An 11,459-nucleotide genomic window follows, 5' to 3' on the forward strand; every position below is an offset into this window, starting at 1 on the left:
ATACCACATTAACAAATTGAAAAATAAAAACCATATCATTATCTCAATAGATGCAGAGAAAGCCTTTGACAAAATTCAACATCCATTTATGATAAAAACTCTCCAGAAAGCAGGAATAGAAGGAACATACCTCAACATAATAAAAGCTATATATGACAAACCCACAGCAAACATTATCCTCAATGGTGAAAAATTGAAAGCATTTCCTCTAAAGTCAGGAACAAGACAAGGGTGCCCACTTTCACCATTACTATTCAACATAGTTTTGGAAGTTTTGGCCACAGCAATCAGAGCAGAAAAAGAAATAAAAGGAATCCAAATTGGAAAAGAAGAAGTAAAACTCTCACTGTTTGCAGATGACATGATCCTCTACATAGAAAACCCTAAAGACTCCACCAGAAAATTACTAGAACTAATCAATGAATATAATAAAGTTGCAGGATATAAAATCAACACACAGAAATCCCTTGCATTCCTATACACTAATAATGAGAAAATAGAAAGAGAAATTAAGGAAACAATTCCATTCACCATTGCAACGAAAAGAATACAACACTTAGGAATATATCTACCTAAAGAAACTAAAGACCTATATATAGAAAACTATAAAACACTGGTGAAAGAAATCAAAGAGGACACTAATAGATGGAGAAATATACCATGTTCATGGATCAGAAGAATCAATATAGTGAAAATGAGTATACTACCCAAAGCAATTTATAGATTCAATGCAATCCCTATCAAGCTACCAACGGTATTCTTCACAGAGCTAGAACAATTTCACAATTTGTATGGAAATACAAAAAACCTCGAATAGCCAAAGCTATCTTGAGAAAGAAGAATGGAACTGGAGGAATCAACCTGCCTGACTTCAGGCTCTACTACAAAGCCACAGTCATCAAGACAGTATGGTACTGGCACAAAGACAGAAATATAGATCAATGGAACAAAATAGAAAGCCCAGAGATAAATCCACGCACATATGGACACCTTATCTTTGACAAAGGAGGCAAGAATATACAATGGATTAAAGACAATCTCTTTAATAAGTGGTGCTGGGAAAACTGGTCAACCACTTGTAAAAGAATGAAACTAACACCATACACAAAAATAAACTCAAAATGGATTAAAGATCTAAACGTAAGACCAGAAACTATAAAATTCCTAGAGGAGAACATAGGCAAAACACTCTCTGACATACATCACAGCAGGATCCTCTATGACCCCCCTCCCAGAATATTGGAAATAAAAGCAAAAATAAACAAATGGGACCTAATTAAAATTAAAAGCTTCTGCACAACAAAGGAAACTATTAGCAAGGTGAAAAGACAGCCTTCAGAATGGGAGAAAATAATAGCAAATGAAGCAACGGACAAACAACTAATCTCAAAAATATACAAGCAACTCCTACAGCTCAATTCCAGAGAAATAAATGACCCAATCAAAAAATGGGCCAAGGAACTAAATAGACATTTCTCCAAAGAAGACATACAGATGGCTAATAAACACATGAAAAGATGCTCAACATCACTCATTATCAGAGAAATGCAAATCAAAACCACTATGAGGTACCATTTCAGTTAGAATGGCTGTGATCCAAAAGTCTACAAGCAATAAATGCTGGAGAGGGTGTGGAGAAGAGGGAACCCTCTTACACTGTTGGTGGGAATGCAAACTAGTACAGCCACTATGGAGAACAGTGTGGAGATTCCTTAAAAAACTGGAAATAGAACTGCCTTATGATCCAGCAATCCCACTGCTGGGCATACACACTGAGGAAACCAGAAGGGAAAGAGACACGTGTACCCCAATGTTCATTGCAGCACTGTTTATAATAGCCAGGACATGGAAGCAACCTAGATGCCCATCAGCAGATGAATGGATAAGAAAGCTGTGGTACATATACACAATGGAGTATTACTCAGCCATTAAAAAGAATACATTTGAATTAGTTCTAATGAGGTGGATGAAACTGGAACCTATTATACAGAGTGAAGTAAGCCAGAAAGAAAAACACCAATACAGTATACTAACGCATGTATATGGAATTTAGAAATATGGTAACAATAACCCTGTATATGAGACAGCAAAAGAGACACTGATGTATAGAACAGTCTTTTGTACTCTGTGGGAGAGGGAGAGGGTGGGATGATTTGGGAGAATGGCATTGAAACATGTATAATATCATATATGAAAAGAGTCGCCAGTCCAGGTTTGATGCACGATACTGGAAGCTTGGGGCTGGTGCACTGGGACAACCCAGAGGGATGGTATGGGGAGGGAGGAGGGAGGAGGGTTCAGGATGGGGAACACATGTATACCTGTGGCGGATTCATTTTGATATATGGCAAAACCAATATAATATCGTAAAGTTAAAAAATAAAATAAAGTATTTCCTTTAAGTAAAAATAAATAAATAAATAAAGATTACAAAAAAAAAAAAGAAATACAAACCCTCGGATTCTACCCAGACCTACTGTATGGCCACTTGGGTCCGGAGTTCTGGGTCTGAACACCCCTACTGGGTGACGAATTCTTAAGCTGGGAAATCACTGGCCTGGCTCAACCTCCTCATTTAACAGAGGAGCAAATGGAGGTCCAGGGAGAGGAAATGGCTGCCCAAGACCAGTTAGGGTCAGGACTGGAATGTGGAGAGGGACTGAGCTGACTGCCCTCTGCCTCATATGATGGTTCTGGGAGTCCACATTTTCTGTCACCTCCCAGGGATCAGGGAGGGTCATGGCAGAAAGGCATTCCTACCTACCCAACTGTGAGCAGGCCTAGTGAGCCCTGCAGACTCCAGACAGTTTGGTGAGTGGGGCTGGTGTCTGTCTTGGGTGGCAGGGGTCCTTAGGTGCTTTATTAATTGATGTGAGTGTCCTCCATCCCTCAGCTCAGAAAGGGTGGGTGGGATTGAAGAGGGAGAGTGAAATTCCACTGGTGCCCAGACCCCTTGGCCAGGTGGTGTGACTTGAAGAGGTGCTATCACTGGCCATCCTTATGGGCTACACTCGGGAGTCAGGAGTCCTGGGTCCTGGTCCCAGTGGCTGCTGAGGTGCGCCACGACTGGGTGAGTCCCTTCTGCCTTTCTGAGCCTGTTTTCCCATCTATAAATTCTGTGACTCAAACACAGAGTATTCCCAGCCAAAGTTTTAGCTGGAATTCAGGATGAATGGAGGGCCCAGGGAACACCTTTAGGGATACTGCCAAGAAAGAAGGGACAGGGAGCCCAGCCACCATGCCCTCAGGCCCAGCTCTGTAGATTCCCTGGGTCCATCCCACCCAGCTGCTGACCAGGAAGCATGGCCCCTCTGGGGCTCCTGGAGCTGAGCCATTTGACTTCTGATGCCCGAGTCTCTCGTGATGGGCGCCTCCCCACATCCCAGGGTATGACCTTTGACTCTTCCGCAATTTGTCTACCTTACAGTCCCCATGGCCCTCTCCCACATGGCTCAGAGTTGCTGCCTGGACCTCATGATGATTTTCCCTTTGAGGGCTAAGCCTGGGGTGCAAGCCTAGGGGGAAATTTGGGGGCCTTTGACCATTACCTCCAGGTCTCCCTTGGTGATGGACTCCTCTTCCACTCGGAACTGCAGGTCCTCCACCTTCCTGCGGAGGGGAGAGGGGGCTGAGCAGGCTTCACCCAGAGGGGTCCGTCCATGCTCCTGCTCAGTCGTGTCTGACTCTTTGCGATCCCCCGGACTGTAGCCCAGCAGCCTCCTCTGTCCATGGGATTCTCCAGGCAAGAATACTGGGGTGGGTTGTCGTTTCCTCCTCCAGGGGATCTTCCTGACTCAGGCATTGAACCCATGTTTCCTGCATTGCAGGTGGATTCTTTGCCCGCTGAGCCATCAGGGAAGCCCATAAGTGACTCCTACCCAGAGGGGTGGGCTTTGCCAAGTCAGCAATAGCAGAGAGAGCCAAGGCCACCAGAAGCCACATTCAGAGTACCCAGAAGGTACTGTCCCAGGGCCTCATGGCTGATGGGGACGGAGCCTCCTGGAAACAAAAAATAAATAAATAAAATAAAAATGTATTTACCAGTGAGGTGTGAAACTTTATAAACTAATGGAACTGAAACAGTGTAAAGATTAGTTTCTGATAATATTTTGAGAGATTAAATTAAATTGAAATTTATTCAGGTTTAGTTATTGAAAGAAAAAGCATTAAATTATTTTCTGATTAAAAAAAAATAAAAAGCTCCCTGCCAGAGCTGGAGCTGGCTGGGAGGCGGCTGCTGGTGGAGGCAGACCTGGTAGGAAACTGCTGTGGGATCCAGGTAGAGTGATAAGGGGCAAGGCGGGAGGGAGAGGTGGAAGGGCCTAGGAGGTGAAGGCGCAGAGCTCCAGGGCTTGGCTGGATGTGGAAATGAGGGCAGTGAGTTATTTCAGACGTGAGATTAGCCACAGAAATTCCTTTGGCATAATTTATTTTAGTTTCCATTCAATCAGCGTATCTATGTTCACATGCGTATATACATCACATTGCTACGCACACTGAAGAGAGTTGACGAAATAGCTGCACAAAGAGCGAGTTGCTGCAAGCATGACCTGATACAGAGCCAGGTTGCTCAACGAACCCGGGTCATCTCATGACCACCGTGGGCCTGGACCCAGGGCAGCCGGGAGCACTCAGTGGGCAGGAAGCTGGGCACTAGCTCAGGTCCTGCCTCCAGCCCTGCTGTTCTCCGGCCCTGGACCCAGAGGCCATTCCCCATGTCTTCATGTTCATGGACGCACGCGTTCCTGTGGGCCACCTCCAGGAAGCCATGGAGGAGCCTGTGCTGGGAGATGTGCTGTGACGGTGCCACCGGTGCCATGGCCGCTGTGAAGAGCACAGGCGCAGGGGACGCAGCCTTCCTGCCACCCTCGCCTCAGAGGGCGGCCTGCTCCTCGCGATGGCCGTGACTCTTGAGCTGAAGGCCCACAACTGTCCAACCAGTGACCACTGAACACAGGTTCTGACTGCTTCCTGGCGCCGGCTGTGACAGTTAATTTTATCTGTCAGCATGGCTGGGCCACGGTGTCCAGATGTGTGGTCAAATGTTATTCTGGATGTTTCCGTGTAGGAGTCTTTTGGATAAGATTAGCATTGAAATCAGTAGACCTTGAGTAAAGCAGATGGCCCTCCATAATGTGGGTGGGCCTCATCAGATCAGGTGAAGGCCTGAATACATCCCCAGAACAAGAAGGAATCCTGCCCGTGACTGCCCCTGACACACTTTCCAAGGCCTCCAGCTTCCAGCCCACCTTGCGAATATCGGGTTTAGGAAGCTTCACAGTCACAGAAGCCACTTCCTTAAACCTGCTCTCTGTGCATACACATGTCCTGCTGGCTCTGCTTTTCTAGCAAACCCGAACACTCTTCAGCGTGCGTGTGCATGCCAAGTCGCTTCAGTCGTGTCCGACTCTTTGCAACCCCATGGACTGTAGTCCGCCAGGCTCATCTGTCCATGGGATTCTCCAGGCAAGAATGCTGGAGTGGGTTGCCATTTCCTTCTCCAGGGGATCTTCCTGACCCAGGGATGGAACCCGGGTCTCTAACATCTCCTGCACTGGCAGGCGGGTTCTTTACCACGAGCACCACCTGAGAAGTTTTCCGCCCCAGGACCTGCAGCCAGTGCCTCCTTGCCCCAGATCTGCATGGTTTCTGGAACCTGCCACTTTCTGGAGCAGAAAGCAAGGAGGAGGGAGCCAGGCAGCCATGGCCACCCGCCTGCAGGCTGTCTGCCCTTCCTCTGCCCCCAGTGCCCAGCTCAGACCTGCTCTGAGAGGCGAGAACTTCCAACCAGGCTGCAAGTCACTCGAGAACATGGCAGGGTAAATGAAGGGAATGTGCTATGCACAGGCCTGTACCATAATTAATGGGGCTTCTTTGAAAAATAAGCATGACTTTCTCATCACCCCCGGGCGAAGGGCTGGGTGACTGATGGAAAGCCATTAGTGACTGTTCCCCTAACCAGAGCCTTGAGGGAGTTGCTGAGAAATGGTGTCACTAGCCAAAAGGGCTTCCCTGGCGGCTGAGAGGTTAAAGCGTCTGCCTGCAATGCGGGAGGCCCGGGTTTGATCCCTGGATCAGGAAGATCCCCCGGAGAAGGAAATGGCAACCCACTCCAGTATTCTTGCCTGGAAAATCCCATGGACGGAGGAGCCTGGTAGGCTACAGTCCACGGGGTCGCAAAGAGTCGGACACGACTAAACAAAGTCATGAACGGCCTGAAGGTTTGACATTGAGGACTGTGCACTGCATATGTTTATCTGCCATCTGAGATTGTAAAGAACAGATATCTCTGGAGCATGAACAAGGCCGTAGATGTTCACAATAAAAGCCATGCAAGGAATAGGATCTGGGCCTTTGCCTGTGGATGGCATCAGCCCTCTGATCTCCACTTTATTTCTGAGTCTTCTTTCTCTTTACTCTTCTGCGGCCCCGCTCCCTCGGGTCGGTTCGTTGTTGGGCTGGTCCTGACATATGATGCCCGAACAGGGACCTGAGGGCGCAAGTAGGGCTCAAGGCTCTTTTTCGGCAGCTCCAGAAGATGCAGGGAATTCCAGCCAAGAGATGGGAGGACGGTGACAGTACTTGGTGAGTACACCCCCCTGGATTTGTCAATCAGGGGCACAACGGGGCAAGCTCCTTCTCCGCATGCTGACTATACTGTGCTTCTAAAACCTTACTACGTAGCTCTGGAGTAAAAGCGAAGGAACAGAATTTTCAGGAATTATTTCAGGCAATTCATAAGCGCTGTCACTGTTTGGACCCAGAAAAAGGGACTTTGCATCTTAATGAGTGGAAAGAAGTGATGAGTGGAAAGAAGTGATGCGTGGCTTGCGTCAAGCCTATCAGTCTGGGGACCTCATTCCTACTAAGCATGTGGTCTCTGTGTAACCTTATTTATACCACTTTGGCTCCTTCACAATCTGAATGGTCTGACTGTTCTGATTCAGAATCTGATACTCCTGCTCTTTCTGCATCTCAGGAATTGCCTGTCCAGCAGCCTCATATTTATGAAAATCTGGATAAAGGGAAATATAATCCTTTGGAAGGGGAGAGAGAGGCTCAATTTTTGAGTTCTAATTCCCTTGTTAACTGTGGTACTGAGCAACATCCTGAAGCTTTCCCTTTATCGCCAGTCTCACAGCCTTCGGGTCCTTCGCCAGAGCCCCCTATAGTTTAGGACCCCCTGCAGTAGATCCTGATACACCATGGGATGATGGGGTATTTAGAGCCGCGGTCACATTCCAAAGATGTCTACACCTGCTCTCTCATCTTTTCAACAAGCTGAGGAGCAGTGAGGTGAGAAGGTGACCTTGATGCTTTGGTTTTGCCTGTTATCATGACTGAGATGCCCCCTAATGCTCAGCTTCCACAAGCCAGGGTACAATTTGAGCATACGCCTCTCTCTTTTAAAACTAATAAGGAGATTAAACAGGTATGCACACAGTAGGGAGCTACATCCCCTTACACCACGGGTCTTATTCAGGGCTTGGCTCAGTCTGAACGACTAATTCCATATGATTGGGAAATGATCGCTAGAACGTGCTTATCCACTTCGGAATTTTTACAGTCCCGAACATGGTGGCAAGATGAAGCATCTCAACAGGCTCAAAGAAATACAGCGACTAATCCTCTTCTTAATATTACTGTGGAGCAATTAATGGGGTCAGGGGCATATCAAAGGGTTCAGAGACAACTATAATTCGATGATCAACTTATAAGTCAAATTAGATTTATTTGTCTTAGAGCATGGGAAAAGGTTAGCCCCCTGGGACAGTCTCATCCTTCTTCTGTTAATGTAAAACAATCTAATGGAGAAACTTATACTGATTTTATCGCCCAATTAAAACAAAATCTGGTGAGAACTGTTGCTCAAACTGAATTAAGGGATATGTTATTACCGATGCTTGCCTATGATAATGTGAATTCAGAATGTCAAAAGGTTTTACAGCCTCTCAAAGTACAAGGAAAGCCTCCAGAGGATTATATTAAGGCTTGTCACGATATTGGATGAGAACCCTATAAGATGCAAATGTTGGCTCCACGCATTACAGGCTTGAAACAACGAGCAGAATCAGCAGGTTAAGTTTTAGTTGTCGTAACAGAGGACATGTGCAGAAAAACTGCAAGACTAGTAAAAACACACCCACTAAACCTACTCCCACAGAGGAGAAGACACCTGGATTATGCCCTCGCTGTCATAAAGGCCATCACTGGGCTAATCGGTGCAGATCTAAATTTCATAAAAATGGATCCCCTTTGTCGGGAAACTGGAAGAAGGACCCCACTCAGGGCCCGTCAAACAATACAGGCTCTCAACAAACATGGAACGCTGTTCCTTTTGTGTACCCAGCCGGTGAACAGCAACCTCATCCAAAGCACACACCTGTGTTGCCAGCTTCCTTCCTGCAACACCCAGGAGCTCAGCACTAGATGTCCCCGCCACTGGTAATTTACTTCTTATGCCAGCTATGGGAATTTATAAAATCCCTACTGGAATTAAAGGTCCAATACCTAAAGGAAGTGTGGGATTATTATTAAGACACAGTAGTTTAACAAGTAAGGGAGTTCAAGACCTAATGGGGATTATAGGTGAAGGTTATGAGGGCGAAATTTCTATTATGATGAAAACAGAGTATCCTTATCAAATAATAAAAGGAGATTGTATAGCTCAATTGTTATTATTACCTTATATCACTACTAGTAAATCTCATATGAAAAGAACTGGAGGATTTGGAATTACAGGAAAACAGGTATATTGGCAAACTTTTGTACCTGATTCTGAAAGGTTGTTGCTGAACCACGAAAAGACACTGGGATTCTTGGCCTCTGGAGGACAAGAATTCAATCCGGGGCCAGAGACGAGGCTTGATCGCTCAGAGCTTTTGTGTAATAACGTTTTATTAAAGTATAAAGGAGATAGAGAAAGCTTCTGACATAGGCATCAGAAGGGGCAGAAAGAGTACCCCCTTGCTAGTGTTAGCGATGGAGTTATATACTCTCCAATTCGTTATTACAGTGAATGAAAAGAATGTCTGGAGGCTGTAAAGACCTCACTAGACCAACTTCCATAATTTACATTTTAAGACAGCAGGATTAGCCAGAAGTTTTAATCCAGAGACTGTCCTCAGGCAGGATACATTATTGTTATATAATCCTAAGGAATGAGAAAAAAAGTTTGTCCTTTCTTCCTCCTTGAGAATTCCAGACCCCTCTCTCCTTGGGGACCCCTAGGCTTCTTATCAACCTGCCTAGGAAATGACTCTATCAATTCTAGACCCACATTATCTGTATATATTAATAACAAGCAATTTTCAAGACTTGTGGATACTGGAGCTGATGTTTCTATAATATCTAAAAAGCATTGGCCAATTTCTTGGCCTTTAACAGATGTTCTTATTATGTTAACTGGAATTGGAACTATGCAAAATATTCAAAAAAGTACTAATATTTTGAACTGTTCAGGTCCTGAGCAACAACCTGCAACTTTGCAACCTTTAGCTGCAGATATCCCTATTAATTTAGGGGGATGAGATCTACTGATGCAATGGGGAGCTTCTGTAACAAGTCCTACCAGATCTTCTCAAGCTAAACAAACTATGGCAAACATGGGATATAATGCTGTTGAAATACACAGGCTTTTTAGTGGGGGTCACTGCTCAGCAACAAAAGACAGCACTTAAATTGACATGGAAATCTGATGAACCTCAGAGCAGTGGCCGCTATCACATGAAAAGTTACAGGCTCTTGAACAGCTAGTAGAGGAGCAATTATCTCTTAATCATATTGCCTCAACTACTAGTCCTTGGAATTCTCCAGTCTTTGTTTCTAAGAAGAAATCAGGAAAATGGAGAATTCTAACTGATTTAAGAAAAATTAAAGCTATAATTGAACCTATGGGTGCTTTACAACCAGGCATTCCGTCACCCTCTATGATACCACAAAGTTGGAAAAGACTGGAATGCAAAAGTAGGAAGTCAAGAAACACCTGGAGTAACAGGCAAATTTGGCCTTGGAATACGGAATGAAGCAGGGCAAAGACTAATAGAGTTTTGCCAAGAGAATACACTGGTCATAGCAAACACGCTCTTCCAGCAACACAAGAGAAGACTCTACACATGGACATCACCAGATGGTCAACACCGAAATCAGATTGATTATGTTCTTTGCAGCCAAAGATGGAGAAGCTCTATACAGTCAACAAAAGCAAGACCAGGAGCTGACTGTGGCTCAGATCATGAACTCCTTATTGCCAAATTCAGACTGAAATTGAAGAAAGTAGGGAAAACCACTAGACCATTCAGGTATGACCTACGTCAAATCCCTTATGATTATACAGTGGAAGTGAGAAATAGATTTAGGGGACTAGATCTGATAGAGTGCCTGCTGAACTATGGACTGAGGTTCATGACATTGTACAGGAGACAGGGATCAAGACCATTCCCATAGAAAAGAAATGCAAAAAAGCAAAATGGCTGTCTGGGGAGGCCTTACAAATAGCTGTGAAAAGAAGAGAAGCAAAAAGCAAAGGAGAAAAGGAAAGATATAAACCTCTGAATGCAGAGTTCCAAAGAATAGCAAGAAGAGATAAGTAAGCCTTCCCCAGCGATCAATGCAAAGAAATAGAGGAAAACAACAGAATGGGGAAGACTATAGATCTCTTCAAGAAAATTAGAGATACCAAGGGAACATTTCATGCAAAGATGGGCTCAATAAAGGACAGAAATGGTAGGGACCTAACAGAAGCAGATATTAAGAAGAGGTGGCAAGAATACACAAAACTGTACAAAAAAGATCTTCATGACCCAGATAATCACGATGGTGTGATCACTCACCTAGAGCCAGACATCCTGGAATGTGAAGTCAAGTGGGCCTTAGGAAGCATCATAATGAACAAAGCTAGTGGAAGTGATGGAATTCCAGTTGAGCTCTTTCAAATCCTAAAAGATGATGCTGTGAAAGTGCTGCACTCAATATGCCAGCACATTTGGAAAACTCAGCAGTGGCCACAGGACTGGAAAAGGTCAGTTTTCATTCCAATCCCAAAGAAAGGCAATGCCAAAGAATGCTCAAACTAACGCACAATTGCACTCATCCAACACGCTAGCAAAGTAATGCTCAAAATTCTCCAAGCCAGGCTTCAACAATACGTGAACCGTGAACTTCCAGATGTTCAAGCTGGTTTCAGAAAAGGCAGACAAACCAGAGATCAAATTGTCAACATCCGCTGGATCATCGAAAATACAAGAGAGTTCCAGAAAAACATCTGTTTTTTGCTTTATTGACTATGCCAAAGCCTTTGACTGTGTGGATCACAATAAACTGTGGAAAATTCTGAGAGAGATGGGGATATCAGACCACCTGACCTACCTCTTGAGAAACCTATATGCAGGTCAGGAAGCAACAGTTAGAACTGGACATGGAACGACAGGCTGGTTCCAAATAGGAAAAGGAGTATGTCA

This window comes from Bos indicus x Bos taurus, chromosome 23 (assembly GCF_003369695.1).
Source record: "Bos indicus x Bos taurus breed Angus x Brahman F1 hybrid chromosome 23, Bos_hybrid_MaternalHap_v2.0, whole genome shotgun sequence".
In the NCBI taxonomy this organism is placed as follows: domain Eukaryota; kingdom Metazoa; phylum Chordata; class Mammalia; order Artiodactyla; family Bovidae; genus Bos; species Bos indicus x Bos taurus.